Source organism: Pan troglodytes, chromosome 4, assembly GCF_028858775.2.
Source record: "Pan troglodytes isolate AG18354 chromosome 4, NHGRI_mPanTro3-v2.0_pri, whole genome shotgun sequence".
Lineage (NCBI taxonomy): Eukaryota > Metazoa > Chordata > Mammalia > Primates > Hominidae > Pan > Pan troglodytes.
Window position 1 is genome coordinate 35,044,018 of NC_072402.2, and position 16,383 is coordinate 35,060,400.

Consider the following 16,383-nt stretch of genomic DNA (forward strand, 5'->3'; position numbering starts at 1 on the left):
ACACTGGACTCCTGCCGGAGCTGTGAAACTGGGTAATTTCAGCTTTCTCTCCTTTTTTTGCCCTTCTTGCCTCAGATAAATGTGTTCATGCATGGGGAAAAGAAGAAAGGGATGTATGACAATTATCAACCAGCACATACAAAAACAGTATGATCCAGTGTGGTCATACTATCTTTGTTGGGGTGGTTGTTAGTTGTTTTGTTTTTGTGGACTTTTAGGTGGATGTTTAATAGTCATATTGAAAACAGTTCTGATTCTCCCAAAGGCTTAGAGAGGAGTTTATATTTTTTAAGCTTGAATGACATGCAAGAGTTTTCTACATCATTTATCCCAATAGAAGACAACACATAGAGTAGAAATTTGAAATTATGAATAAAGCAAAGCATTAGCCTTCATAAAATCCACACTGTGCTACTAGATCAGCTTTTATACACTGTCTTAAAATATATTCTTCCTTTATTTCTATTTTTTACATTCTCAAAGAAGTAATGAATATATTCTTCTATTAAATACATTTTGATAGGCAAGAATTTCACTTAGAATTCAGCTCATGGAGTTTGGCTGCATCCTATTGTGGTTTTCTCCCACAACAGGAAAAACACATTCAGTCTGGCTTCCAAATTTTACAAACAACTGAAGCAAATTAAACTGTGCTCACTGGAGAGTGACAAGGACAATAAGGAGTCAGAAAGCCTGTCATTTTAAGAATGGCTAAGAGAATTTAATATATTAAGTTGCTCTTCAAATCTCTGAAAGCCTATCATAAAAATCTGGACAGAGAAACTTTCATCAACCAAGGAATCTGAGAATCTGAGCTGCCATAAGTCACCAGGCCTATTGAGATTTATGCAAAGGGAAGCTTGCTGCATGGGGGCTTAAGTCATAATCCCCAGTTTGCAGAGAAAGACAATGATTCCTCTCTGTTTTGTTAAATTCTCATACAAGTTTTTGTCTTTCTCTTGTATTACCATTCCAGCTAGGGATTGATATGGAAGATAACATTTGATCTATATGATTCTCTTCACCCCACTCCCAGCTCTCTCATTTACTTGTTTACAGAGAGATAGCCAACTCTCCTCAGCTTCAGAGCCACTGACTGAGCACACTTATGAGTTCAGTCGCCATTGTCACCATCTTCTCTTACAGTGTGATGACTAAGTCTTTTATAAGGTTGTGCCTGGTTTATATTGGTAATCATCAGTTACACTTATCAAATTAGCTTGGAAACACCATTGCATTGATTAATTTTAATCGGAAGCATTGGGTTAATTACATTATCAAAGTGCCAGAAAGAATACTTAAAAACATTGTTTCATTTTTTGTGTTTTAAGTGCTAACTACTCAATGAATTTAAGTGCAATAATTATTAACACAAATTCATTGACCAACACTCAGAGATGGAAGCCCTAATAATAATCATATAATAATCAAATTATCATATATATCCAAAATGTCATATGCTCATGAAGCAACAACAGGATAATATAAAAGGACTAATTAATGTACTTAATATATAAAGAGGTTTTCGAAATCAATAGGAAAAAGCTAAATACACCAATAGAAATGTGGGCAAAGGAACAGAATATTCACATGCCCACAAATAAAACGAAAAAATTATAAAACACCTGAAAATGTGGAAAAAACACTGATAATCAAAGAAATGTACATTTGCATATTAAGACAATTTTGCCAAGTTACAACTTTTTTTTGTAAATAGCTCTTTGAGCTGATTCCTTTATTTATTTATTATTTGTTTTTTAATTTTACTTTAAGTTCTGGGATTCTAAATTAGTTCAACCACTGCGGAAGACAGTGTGGCGATTCCTCAAGGATCTAGAACCAGAAATACCATTTGACCCAGCAATCCCATTACTGGCTATATACCCAAAGGATTATAAATCATTCTACTATAAAGATACATGCACACGTATGTTTATTACAGTCAAATTACAACTTTTTAAAAATAATAAAATCTAGAGTTGGAAAGTGTAGTGTGCTGATTGAAATAAAAATGGCTACCATCTTTGTGAAGATAGTTGGCAATCTGTATGACAGGCTTTAAAATATCCCCAGGCTAAGCTCAGTAGCTCACACCTGTAATCCAACACTTTGGGAGGCTGATGTTGGAGGACTGCTTGAGTCCAGGAGGTCAAGGATACAGTGAGTCATGACTATGCCACTGCACTCCAACCTGGGCAACAGAATGTGACCCTGTCTCAAAAATAAATACGTAAATAAATAATTCCCTTTTTTATAGAGGAATCTATACCAATAAAATATTTGGAAATATATATAATGACTATGTACAAGAATGTTCTTAGCATCATTAATAATAATAAAAATGTCCAACAATAGGAGACAAGTTAAATAAACTGTGAAATATTTATACTGGAATACTCTGAGCAACTAAATTAATAATCATGCTCCCTAAGAATATTTTCAGGATTCTTCGTAGGAACACTCCTTATTTTAATAAGTTTTAAAGCAAGTTGTAAAATATCATATTAGCACATTTCAGTTGCTGCCCACCACAGGGAATACAGGGTTTGGTGACTGGGTGTTGATGTGGTTTGGCTGTGTCCCAACCCAAATCTCATCTTGAATTCCCACGTGTTGTGGGAGGGACCTAGTGGGAGGTAACTGAATCATGGGGGCAAGTCTTTCCCGTGCTGTTCTTGTGACAATGGATAAGTTTCGCGAGATCTGATGGTTTTAAAAGGAGGCATTCTTCTGCACAAGCTCTCATCTTTTGCCTGCCACCATCCACATAAGATGTGATTTGCTCCTCCTTGCCTTCTGCCATGATTGTGAGGCTTTCCCAGCCATGTGGAACTGTGAGTCCATTAAACCTCTTTCTTTTGTAAATTGCCCAGTCTTGGGTGTGTCTTTATCAGCAGTGTGAAAACAGACTAATACAAGTATGAAACAAATTCTGTAAATAATAATATGTCTAGAAAAGCACTAGCATAAGGAAGCAGAAGACATAAAAGAGAAATTTTACATAAAAATGTAAAACTTTTGTAGGATAAAATACACCATGAACAAAGTTGAAAATAGACCACAAGAAGTTATTTCCAATGTAAGGGTTAACTGATTATTATCCACATATATAATCAATAAAAAAAAGACGATCCATAGGAAAATGGGCAAAACTATAAGTAGGCAAGTTACAAAATAAAAAATAGAACTTTCTAATGAGTATAAAAACATTCTCACTCTCACTAGAATTTAGAGAAAAGCCAATCAAAACATTGTCACCCATCAGACAGGGTACTATGATAACAGCTTTACAAAATTATTATTGAACATGGGGAAATGGGAACACCGATACAACACTGGTAAGAGAACACTGATAACACCAACTGCGGAGAGTCATTGGATAATATCTATTAGAATTTTAAATAAGTTTCTAGTTCCAGTAATAGTAGCTTTCACTAACTCTCTAGTAGAAAACAATTAGAAATCTGGGATAATACATACAACATACATATATTTAGAATAACATATATATACACATACACAACATAATACATAGCATAACATATATATATATAAAACAAATATATTTGGGACAACATATATAACTATTTGACAACAAAATTCAAGAGAGGATTTGATTGTTGAAAGAAGGGAATTGTGCATGAGCTCCATGTCTATATAGCTTTTCGCATGAGGGCACACCACAGCCCAGGTGGTGTGGCACAGCCACAAGTCAAGCAGAAAGCCACAGTTTCACTGGTCTGAGGAATAACTGAGGACAGAACTGAGATATGTCCAAGTAACAGAAATTAAGGGAGAAAGTACGGAAAAAGGTGGGAATCACAGAGAGGATGTCCTAAAATCTGCCTTAGAAACTTTGCTCAAATCTTTGGCTGGACCCTGAATTGTGAAGGGAACTTCCAAGGAACCCAGTAGAAAGCAAGAGCTGGAAGACTGAAAAACTGATCAAAGATTTCAGCTGCTACCTACTATAGGAAAGACAGAGTTTGGAGACTGAGTCAGCCAAGTAAACTGCCTGCTAGAGTTAAAATGAACACTCTTCAGAGGAAAATAACAGAATATAGTGTCTTAAAACTCTCTGGGGGTGTTGCAGCCATTACCGTATTTGGGGCCTGCTCCTATATGTCCATTCATATGCTTCTTCCCAAATCTGTTGTCTCCAAACTTTGAGTCCCTTTCCTTCCAATCTCCTGATTCCAGCCAGGCTATTCACCACTGCCTTGCTTCTGTATGTACTTGAACATCAGGCAGCTTTTCTTCCCACCCAAAGTGGATGACCAGGTGCACGACCTTGTCACACACAGTCTTTCAAGGCCATATTGAGCTGAGCCATCCATAACCCAAGCTTGGGCTTTTTCCTTGTGCCTCCTCTGCTTGTACAGGATCCCCTAGACAGCAATAAGTGTTCGCTGAGAAAGGGGTGCTGTTCAAACAGTGGTGGATGCTATGGAGGTGAATAGTAAAAACTGCGTCAGAGTTGTCCCACCTCAGTCTGAAGTGGCTGGACCTTTACATCACCCCCTCACTCAGGCACTGAATGTGGGCTGCCTCAGGAAGGGCATAACCTTGGACAAGGTAGCTCTCTACAGCTGTAGTGACTCTGAAGGCGCCGACAGACGCCGTCTAGAGTCCGTCTACTGACCACACGCTACAGCTGGGGAGCAACTCCTTCTCTGAGGCGGAGATCTGCTGGATGTAAATGTCTCCGTGTCTAGCAAAATCCCAAGTATCTATCATCAGGTAAATAAATGATATGTGGTATGTTAATGCACTGGAAAACTGTTCAGCAAGAAAAATAACTACTGATACGTACAACAACATGAATGAATCTCCCCATAAATTACTATTAATTCCACAGAAAAAAAAATCACTTTACCACGGAGAGCTCTGGCAGATAGCATCATACCCAAGTAAATAAGGTCAAGAAAAAAATTATAAGTTTATACAGACAGAGAGTATAAAGGCAAATGGGGTAAAATGCTCATAACTAGGAAATCTGGATTAAGGACGTAACAAGTTCTTTGTACTACTCTTGCAGTTTTCCTGATGTTTGAAATAATAACAAAATGAAAAGCTTTTAAAAGTTGGGATGCTAGAAGACAAGTTCACGGTCATAGCTCCAGGCATCATGGATCTGCTATAAAAGTTCAGGCCACCAGCAACGTTGTAGAGCTTCTGCATTTATGTCAATAGGTGACAAAAAACAAGATTTTGAGCAATTTTGAACTGACCCTTTACTCTAAAAGAAAAAGAAATATATACAATGTCTATGTATATATAACGTGTATGTTTGTAAATGGATAAAGAAAAATACTGAAAGCACATACTAAATGAGGAAAACGTAAGTTATGTAAATGCCAATTCCAAGTAACTATTTTCTTTTCCTTTTTTTTTTGTTTGTTTGTTGAGATGGAGTTTCGCTCTTGTTGCCCAGGCTGGAGTGCAATGGCTCGATCTCAGCTCATGGCAACCTCCGCCTCCCAGGTTCAAGCAATTCTCCTGCCTCAGTCTCCTGAGTAGCTGGGATTACAGGCATGTGCCACCATGCCAGGCTAATTTTGTATTTTTAGTAGAGACGGGGTTTCTCCATGTTAGTCAGGCTAGTCTCAAACTCCCGACCTCAGGTGATCCACCTGCCTCAGCCTACCAAAGTGCTGGGATTACAGGCATGAGCCACCATGCCAGGCCCCAAGTAACTATTTTCTAGTAAAACACTCACTCAGATGCTCAAAGGGCACATACAGGAATATTGACTGTAATGTTGGTTTAATGGCAAAAAAAGAAGCAACAACCTAAATGTGTACCAATAAAGCGATAGCTAAATAAACTATAACACAGTCATATCATGAATAAATAGTTTCAAAGAATGAGTTAGATCTACATCTACCAACATAAATAGGACAGGCAATAAAAAAAAAAGTAAGCTAGAGAAAAAATACAGAATCAGTAACATTTATGAAAAAGTATTCATAAAAGTAACTGGAAGGAAATATACCAAAATGAATTTAGTGGTTACCTCTGACTAACTTTTATCTTCTTATCCATATATTTTGTGCGTTTTTCAAATTAGCCATAATGAGTATACCACATACATCTTAAATATGTCAACAGTCCTATGTGCAGTAAAGATGTGAAAAATATTCAGGGCTTACTGAACATTTTCCTGCTTTAAAACATACAAATGTAATGCTGCAACTATAGCAATGTGAAAAAGAGAGCTATTTGGTATGCATTTATTTAGAAGTAGAAAAATATACAATGAGTTACTGGAAACATTTATGTAAATAAAAGAACAGGAAGCACATCTGGTGGACATGTCTGGCTATTAAAAACCACAGGCGCAGGATTAGGAAGGGCACTTACAATGTTGCCTGAATGTGACTACTCATGATGGTTTTGCTGGGCCTCTTTCCCTAAGAAGACTTTTAATATTAAAAATACATTTTCACCTCATTTGCTGATAGCTGAAAGCTTACAGCTGTCAGACTTTTAGAAGAAAATGACAGTTTCAAATCACCCAAAATCAGAATGGCTAAGAATACCAAACTTCGGTGCTGGAAAAGAAAATTGGCCCTTGCTCATGTGCACTACCTAGAACTTTACATTTTTGCTGCTTCTCCAAAAATCTTTAAAAAGCAAAACTTCTCTCGAACTCTCCAGAGTAATGTGTTTTTCACTGAGCTCACACCACACTCTTCTCATACATAACAAATAATTCAGTTCTGTGCCTTACACATTTGGCCTTTTTTCATTGTAAAAATACAAGCCAAATACCATGGCTTCTGTCCACCATCTATGCACATTATTTCCCTCTTAAGAAAAAGTTTGAGTTTTTTGTCCGTGAAAATAATACACATATATAAATACGGAAAATACAGAGAGGCAAAATTAGAGAGGAAAATTCATTCATAATCCTATCATCATCCAAAGACAACCACTGTTAAATCTTGATGTATAGCTCTCAAATCTATTTTCTTTTTCTTTCTTTTTTTTTTTTTTTTTTTTGAGACGAAATCTCACTCTGTCGCTCAGGCTGGAGTACAGTGGCACGATCTCAGCTCACTGCAACCTACCTCCAGGATTCAAGCAATTCTCCTGCCTCAGCTTCCCGAGTAGCTGGAACTACAGGCACCCAACCCCATGCCTGGCTAATTTTTGCATTTTTATAGAAACGAGGTTTCACCATATTGGCCAGGCTGCTCTCGAACTCCTGACCTTGTGATCCGCCCGCCTCTGCCTCCCAAAGTGCTTGGATTACAGGTGTGAGCCACCGCACCCGGCCTCTCCAATCTATTTTCTAAAACCATTTTAATACAGTCATGCTCATGCTGCATATGCAATGCTATTCCAGCATAGTTTTCAGGTCACATGATAACTTAAGAATTTTTCCATATTACTTAAAAATGTAGTAAACGTTTATAAAGCGTACATAATGTTACACAGAAATGATATACTACTTAAATATTTACTTAAATTATATTTGCCTCTTTTAACATTTGGAAGGTTTTTAATTATTCCTTATAAATCTTGGTATATACAATTTTTTATTTGACTTTTGGGTTACTCCATTGGTGGAGATTCTCAAGAACAGATGAAAGACATGAATAACTTGGTTTATGGAAGCTTGTTTTTAGACTTGCTTTAGGGATATTTGCTCCTCATGTTTGCCAAGTCTGATGTGATGCTCCATCTGACAGACATGATAATAAGCTACTGAACAACACTCACATCACAATTTTAGCGACTGAGTGGCCCCATATGTGATGCTATATCTGGACATTCTAGGCAGTTGATGGCTCCTACCCTCTAGAAGCTTACATCTGCTCTCAGGGTATAAGGGAAGTTCACTAACCTGGGCAGTATATGATGATATTCATTAACTGCCTATCTAGGCATGAAAATGGTTACATATCCACTCAGTGCTTAATCTATGGCAGGCATTGTTCTGAGATTCATCCTGCATTTTCTCATCGAGTTCTCATCATGAGCCCATAATTTATTTCCCTTTTACAGATGAGGAAACAGGCTGAAAGAGGCAGGACAATCACCCACAACCCATCAGGGCATGTGCTCTCAGCTGCAGGCCCAGGGGTAGTAGTGGACTCCCACTGGTCTGCCACACTCTGTTGTGAGTCTCTGTTGTGAAAGCTATCTATATGGCAAAGCCAACCAGATCATGAGTCCAAAACCCAGGACTCTGACTTGAAGTTCTACTTGCTGAGACAATCAACCACAAAAGGATGGATCACACGGAAAGGAAGAAATAGATGGGCTGGAGCCTGCATAGATAAGAAGTATGTCCAGAAAATAAATTTCCAAAAAATCATCAAGTCTACAAAATTCTATTCTGCCCTTGAATTTTATAATGGTTCTAGATGCCACCCTAGCCATTTCTGTTCTCATTTCTAATATTAAATCAGCAGCCTAAGAGACAGGAGGTGCTACAAAAGGGAGAGGAAGGAGGGAGGGAAGAAGAGAAGGAAGAGGGGAGGAATCCATTTTATCCATTATTTTATCAACCATCTTATTTTTGAAAGTGTCATGCTGGTATGTATTTTATAGACACACATATACTGATCTTAAGAAGATTACAGTTTAGCTGAAGAGCTAAATTAGGCACTCATAAAGCAATTAAATAACATTATAAGATTAAGTAACAGTGCAAGATGTGTCAAAGTGCTAAAATAAGCTGTATGAAAACTGAAACCAGCCAGGCACGGTGGCTCATGCCTGTAATCCCAGCACTTTGGGAGGCTGAAGCAGGTGGATCACTGGAGGTCACGAGTTTGAGACCAGCCTGACCAACAGGGTGAAACCTCGTCTCTACTAAAAATACAAAAATTAGCCGGGCGTGGTGACACATGCCTGTAATCCCAGCTACTGGGGAGGCTGAGGCAGGAGAATTGCTTGAACCCGGGAGGAGGAGGTTGCAGTGAGCCAAGATTGTGCCACTGCACTCCAGCCTGGGCGAAGAAGCGAGACTCTGTCTCAAAAAAAAAGGAAAGAAAGAAAGAAAAAGAAAACTGAAACCATCATCATCCACTTTTTCCAATTACTACACATTTGAGATAGCTGGTTCTGTAAATCAGACGAGACAGTGCAATTTTGGCCTATCAGAAAGTGTTTACCACAGATGAAGACAATAAATACTATTGCTGGATGGTCCTGGGAAGCTGAGGGTATTGGAACCCTTCCATAACTGCCATGGCCAAGGGATGAGGATGCTTCCATTGCTTTTCCTGTTCACGTCTCTCTCTTCAGTTCACCCCCTCCCAAATGAGAAGCTGCATCGGATCTGCTTGCTCAGCATTTTGCATTTACTAGGTGACTCCTCCATGGATGAGGTCACTCCTTTGAAAAACAATACATGGTTATCCTTCTGTCTCAGTTGCACCTGCGATTAGGTGAGCAAGTCAAGCAGTTATCGTGGAGGGGCAGCTGATCTGAATAGTTCACTTTCCTCGTCCTAAATCAGCCTTCAATATTTACCATAAATGCAAGGACCACCCTGAGAAAGTTGAGTTTGTTGGCGTGAATTTTTCTTAATGGAAAAAAGAAAGTGAGGGAGTATATGGCCAACTAACCCTCACCATGAAGGAAAAAATGACATCCCGGGGCAGCTGACGATAGGGCTCTCTAAACACTTGGTGCCAGTGTGGAGGTGTTCTGGCCTCAAGGCAGCTCCAGGGAGAGGGTCCCTGGGAAAGAATGAACCCCTTCCTCAGGGCAGAAGAGCCTGCTTCACTGCACAGAGTGGTCTCTCAGGAGCTAGGAAAGTTAATGAAGTTGTTGAGCTTGAAAACCAGAAAGTAGGCAAAAAGAAAAACAAGTTCAACCTTCCTCCAACACAGGAAATAATTTGAAACCACAATCGGAAACTTTTTGAGCATTATGAAAGTGTAGAGGCCAAGGGAAAACTCCTCCCCTTCACCTTCTGCAGGTTTCCTGACAGCTACACCCCCTCCCGAATGAGAAGCCACATCTAACAAAAGGAAGGTTAACAGGAGAAGAGGCATATACACATTTATAAATGTGTACGGAGGCAGGTGGATCACACAGTGATTACTCCACCACGCAATGAGGTACAGATGGTTAATGGTTATATACCCTTCTGAGGAGAAAGGGAGATGGGGAAGTGAGGCTTATTTTAGGGGGTTAGTAAACCATTTTTAGGAGAATGCCATGGACTCGAGGAACATACAATGGCTTGGGACAATGTCTCGTGGGCCCGCAGAACAGACAATGGTTTGTGACAAGTCTATAAAAGTGTGTTGATGGACTTGGAATCTTTCTTTCTGAGACATGTGTTCAGTTAATGAAAACTCAGGAAAGTGACCAGAAGTAATTGTTTTCTTCTTCAGCAGGTCTGGACTTTAGGCAGATAAGGGAACTTCAGAGAACAATTTTATCCTGTGCTTTGGGGCGGACCGAGAAGTGGGGAAAGGGGGATCAGAGAGGTCTTGAGGCTCCTTCCTCGGTTCAGCATGTCAAAGCACCATAGTTTGGGGCATCAGCTTCTGAACCCCAGCAAAGGGAATAAGCATTTTGATGGCTTCTAAATCACCAAAACACAGGAGGAAGAAGTGGGTTAGCTGCTCTGGGGTATGGAACTATTAGATTCTGACACACTTACAGCCTTATCTCTGCCTACTACATATGAAGCTTTCTACTGACTATTCTAGAAGGTAACATACTTTCAGAAACACCTTTGCACTTTCAAAACTATCATGGCTTTACCAAAACCACTTAACTCAAAAGACTTTTCACTTTCAAAGGTCCTTCAACCAAAGTTAGAAGCATATTAAGTGAAATCAAGACCAGTCTGAAGGGCAATCAAAACAGGATCCCCATAGAAAACTGTGCCTTGAGCATGACTACAGCCCAATAAACAACTAAACAACCTAAAGGGGCAAATTTGACAAGAAATACACCAAAATATTAAAGTAGATGTCCTTGGGTAATACAAATTTGAGTAAGGTTGGTTCTATAGCCATACAATTTTTAAAGATTTATTTTTATTAAAAACACAAAACTTAATTAAATAAATATTAAAGTCCAAGTTGTTTGAAATATTTCCCTTCATAACTTGAAAGCCTTTCAATCTCACTCAGGAAAACGTTTGAACTTGGAACATTTTAACTTGGAAGCGACCTTAAAGATTGTCTGATAAAACTACTTCATTCTACAGCTGAGGAAACAGAGTGAACTTCCAAACACATGGCCGGTCAGGCGCTGACCTGGAACTCTAATCAGCAATTCCTACCTCCGACTTAATGCTCTCTCTATCACAGACAGAGCCCATCTCACCAAGGAATACTCCCCTTCAATCTTCCAGATAGAAAGGAAAAAAAGTACTGCAAAATATGTCTCTCCACTCTTCAGTATGTACCCAAAAGAAATAAAACATATGTCTACTCAAAAATGTGTACACGAATGTTCACAGCAGCACTATTCATAGAAGTCAAATAGCAGAAGCTACCCAAAAGTCCATCAGCTGAGGAATGGATAAACAAAATGTGGTATATCCATACAATGGGATTTTTTTCTCCATGAAAAGGAGTGAAATACAAATATGCTACAATATGAATAAATCTTAAAAACACTGACTGATATGGTTTGGCTGTGCCCCCCTCCCAAATCGTATCTTGAATTGAAGTTCCCATAATCCCCATGTGTTGTGGGTAGAACCTGGTGGGAGGTAATGGAATCATGGGGGCCATTACCCTCATGCTGTCCTCGTGATAGTGAGTGAGTTCTCACGAGATCCGACGGTTTTATAAGGGGCTTTTCCCCACCTTCGCTCGCATTTCTTCTTCCTGCCAGCATGAAGAAGGACATGTTTGCTTCCCCTTCCGCCATGATTGTCGGTTTCCTGAGGCCTCCCCAGCCATGGTGAACTGTGAGTCAACTAAACCTCTTTCCCTTCTAAATTGCCCAGTCTCAGGTATGTCTTTATTAGCAGCGTGGGAACAGAATAATACACTAATGTTAAATGAAACCAGACACAAAGGATGGTATAATGTATGATTCCACTTACATGAAATGTCCAGAATAGGCAAATCTATACAGAAAAAGTACGTTAGGGGTTGCCTAGGACTGGGGGTAGGTTTAGAAAATTAGGAGATGATGGCTAAGGGCTGAGGGGTTTCTTTTTTGAGGTAATGAAAATGTTTGGAAATTCAGTATGGTGACAGGTGCAGTTGAAAACAAATGCTAATATCAACGTGTACTGCACTCTGTTCCAAGCAAAGAACAATACTGATAATGTCACATTGAGGAAAGAACAATCAGCTACATAGATTATCATTTCAATCAGGGCATCTGTACCTTTTCCATATTTGCTGCACTGCATTTGGTTGTGTTACCTAAGTTTGGATTCTTGCCTCTATCTGCCAAAATGATAAATTCTCCAGAGCCATTTCAACTGATGGAATGACCACCTTAAATTGCTGTGTATACCATCTCAAGGAACAAGCCAGGCTTGGCCAAGACAGCCACGTGCTTTAAGGAAAAGTACATTATTAAGATGCAAGAAATGAATCTGCTTCAAATGGTTTGACCAAGTAATTATGTGTCTGGTGATTCTCTCACAAGCCAAATTGGTGGAATGTTGGAATGTTGCTATCGGACATGCAGCCTCATGGCCTGCCACACCCAACACAGCCTCTTAGCAAGCCCACTTCTCTCCCACGAAGTCCGTGAACTCACTGGTAAGTAAATACCACTCTGTGATCAGTAGGTCAGCCACTGCCCAGATACAAAAAGGGCTGCAACAAATAACGTGCCACATCCTATTACATTTCAGATAAAGGAGGAGACCTATAATCCAAATACATCAAAAACAGTAGCTGAGCATAATTGTCTCCCCTGTTAAATGACAGGAAACTGCTCATTGTGCTTACCGTTTAGCAGCAAGTGGGAACTTTATTCTGACTACAGGCCTCAAATCCTTCCAGAGAACCTTACATGCTCTTAGGCTGTGATCAGAGGTGCCTGCCAACATTAACACAAACACAAGGCACAGAAGTCAACTCCCAGTTCACGTATCAACAACAGCTCTGGGGCAGGGACCCTGCTTTCAGGAGGAAATTTTTAAACAGGAGGGTGGGACCATGTGCAACTGACTAGCACCCTTGTTAGCACCACTGATGTAAAGTTAAATGATCCCCTCTCTAGTTAAAGTCTCCTAATTGTGATCTCCAGGACTCTCGCCAAAGATCTAACACAACTGTAAACATTTCAGAAGGCTCAGCTCACCATGGTTTGGGGCGAAACATACAGGCTTCTATTTCCTAAAATGCGGAAAAAGCAGACATTCTATTTCTTTAGGTCTGTAGTTCAGCCTCAGCACTGGCCCTGTGTTACACAGATTTCTATTTTGATACCTGCAAGTAAACATTTTATTAATATTTTTATGAATAAACCTTAAAATCCAAGCCAACTTATTTTTCCATTATTTAAAAAATTGTCTCGGCCAGGCATCATGGCTCATGCCTGTAATCTCAGCATTTTAGGAGGCCAAGGCAGGAGGATCACTTGAGGCCAGGAGTTCAAGACCAGCCTGGCCAACATGGCAAAACTCCATCTCTACTAAAAATACAAAAATTAGCAGGCCGGGCGCAGTGGCTCACGCCTGTAATCCCAGCACTTTGGGAGGCCAAGGCAGGCAGATCACGAGGTCAGTAGATCGAGACCATCCTGGCTAACCTGGTGAAACCCTGTCTCTACTAAAAATACAAAAAAATTAGGTGGGCGTGGTGGTGGGCACCTGTAGTCCCAGCTACTCAGGAGGCTGAGGCAGGACAATGGCGTGAACCTGGGAGGCGGAGCTTGCAGTGAGCCGAGATCGCGCCATTGCACTCCAGCCTGGGCGACAGAGTGAGACTCCGTCTCAAAAAAAAAAAAAAAAGCCAGGTGTGGTGGCATGCACCCATAATCCCGCTACTCGGGAGGCTGAGGCACAAGAATCACTTCAACCTGGTAGGTGGAGGTTGCAGTGAGCTGAGATCACCCACTGCACTCTAGCCTAAGCAACAGAGCGAGACTTTCTCTCTCTCTCAAAACAAAAGTCTCTTTGTGATATTAAAAAATATTGAGACTTCATAGCTACCCTCTTCTGGCAAATAATTAATTACTTTGACCAAATTCATGTCAACTGAACAAAAGAGTTCAAGGAACCCTCACTGACAGCTTCCATGTGGTTTGAAGATATCCAAAAGGCATTTTTTCCCCATAAGCAGCTCAGTGAACAAAGTGAGTTCTGCCATTCTAGCTGCCAAATCTGTCATAATAAATGTAATATGATGCCAATAATTTATTGTCAGGGAAAATAACCCTATTATCAAATATTCTATTTCATTCTGCCTAGTAAGATAATACCTTGCAATATCCTGAAAGATTATGGCTTAATTACAAAATTTCCAGATCGGCACGACAAATAATCTTATTTATACAGTCTTGATATTCAATAAATACAAACATTTAAAAATCTAGATCATTACTAAAGGCACAGCAAAAATGGCTTTTTCTTTTTTACTTCTTCCAAAGATGCATTTACCCAGTAGTAATTAAAGGCCCTTCCCTTGTTTACAATGATAATATCATGTTTTCTGAGTCACAGAAAATATTAAAAATGGACAGGCTGCCACAAATTATTGTCCAGATGTTCCTTGGCTATCCCTCAGTTATAGTTTTGTTTTCATCCCTCATCATTATTCGTTTAAAACAGACAGCAAATGAATGGCATCTTAATCATCATCTACTTACTCTAGTAAATACTTCGATCAAAACGAAGCACTAAATCCAATACCCAGCATACAACTGCAGGAGGGAAAATGCAACTAAATAATTGGATGTATTACAGACAAGAAAAAAGCCCTGAAAAGAAAGTTGACAGATTAGATAACTACTCCCTCTATAAATGGGAATGGATGTTAAATGCTAAATATGCTATCTTTACTTCCTCCAGCAAAGCAAAACTAGGAGGAAAAAAAGTTAGTTGATATCCTTTTCAAAAATAGATTTACCACTGAATATATACAGTATTTCACCAACTGGACCACTGCTGCAAAGCCATTTGCTAAAAAACTACAGTGATAACCAAATTATCACACATACATGTCTCTTCGTAGATAAACTGACCAGATTATAAACAGTTCCCCTAGAAGCTACCAATTCTGTTATCCCTCAATAGGACATAGAAGACAAAGACCTTGTTCAAACCAGTCGATGAGGAGAAATCCAGAATTCCCTTCTATTTAACATAGATTCAAGTGTCTACCATATTGCAGAATCTCTGCTGGGCACTGTTTGTCTATCAAGATGAGAAATTCCTCCTTGCAGCCCTCAAGGAGGTTACAATCCCACAGCAGAACAGAGGCAAGAAAACAAGTAAATAAATACAAGTCAGGGTACAATTGTCTCGAAAAGGTTGCTCTGGGTTTTCACAAGAGGAGAACAGTATGTGTAGATGACTGTGGGAAGGCTCTTTGGGCATCAAGCATTCACATCATATCCTTTCAATAGCCCAGGAATAGGGTCCATGCTCAAAATGGGGGCAACACTTGACTCTCAAGAGTGTCAAGAAGCATCTTCATGTTCCCAAGGGAAAAATAACAAGATCTGAGGCCCAGAATGGCAGTGAAAACAGACATACTTACATGTAAAAAGGATAAAGCACACCAAGAATGCAGAGAAGCATTGTCTGAGGATACCAAATAGTGCACCTGAAGTCTGTGGGGTCCTTCAGGAACACAGGCCTGTCGTGAACTCAAACTCAGACAGCAAAGAAGCCTAACAAAGGCAACTCACTGCTCAAAACCCTCATTAGCTCCTAGTACCTTATCCTTGATTAAAATTATCTTAGAGAAGACCCATCTAATCAAGTCTAGCTTCATTCGTAAATCTAATAAAAAAGACTGCTGCTGGAAGGCTACTGTCTGGGAAGTAATTGTATTTCCCAGGAGTGAAGACACGAAGAACAACAGAAAACAAATCTCTGTAGGATCCAAATATCAGCTTCATCTTTTTAGAACAGTACTTCTTAACTTCTTAACTAAGACTGCATGCATCCTAGGGTCTGGTAGACATGCCCAATCTATCTAAACAGTAAATGAGGAAATATATTAATCATTTGAGACTGCATTCACTGGTGCATAACTTGGCAATGTAACAATTCACCATCCTCCTAATAGATTCTTATTTTTTAAGAACATGTCTTCAGAGTGACGGAGGCTAGATTCAGCAGCTAGCTGCTATGTCCAGTTACGCACGTTGTTCTGTATTTTGTGTATCATGCTGAAGAAATCCAGATTGAACAGAGCCTTTCTTTGCTAAAGTGGCTGACGTGTAGAGATGCATAGGACAAAACCAAGGCAATGCACC

The 16,383-nt window shown here is 39.5% G+C and overlaps 1 protein-coding gene across 3 annotated transcripts in view; it reads right to left on the bottom strand.

Moving 5' to 3' along the window:
* Positions 1-16,383, bottom strand: part of RASGRF2 (Ras protein specific guanine nucleotide releasing factor 2) — a 278,649-nt gene that overhangs the window by 221,792 nt on the left and 40,474 nt on the right. The window lies entirely within an intron of this gene.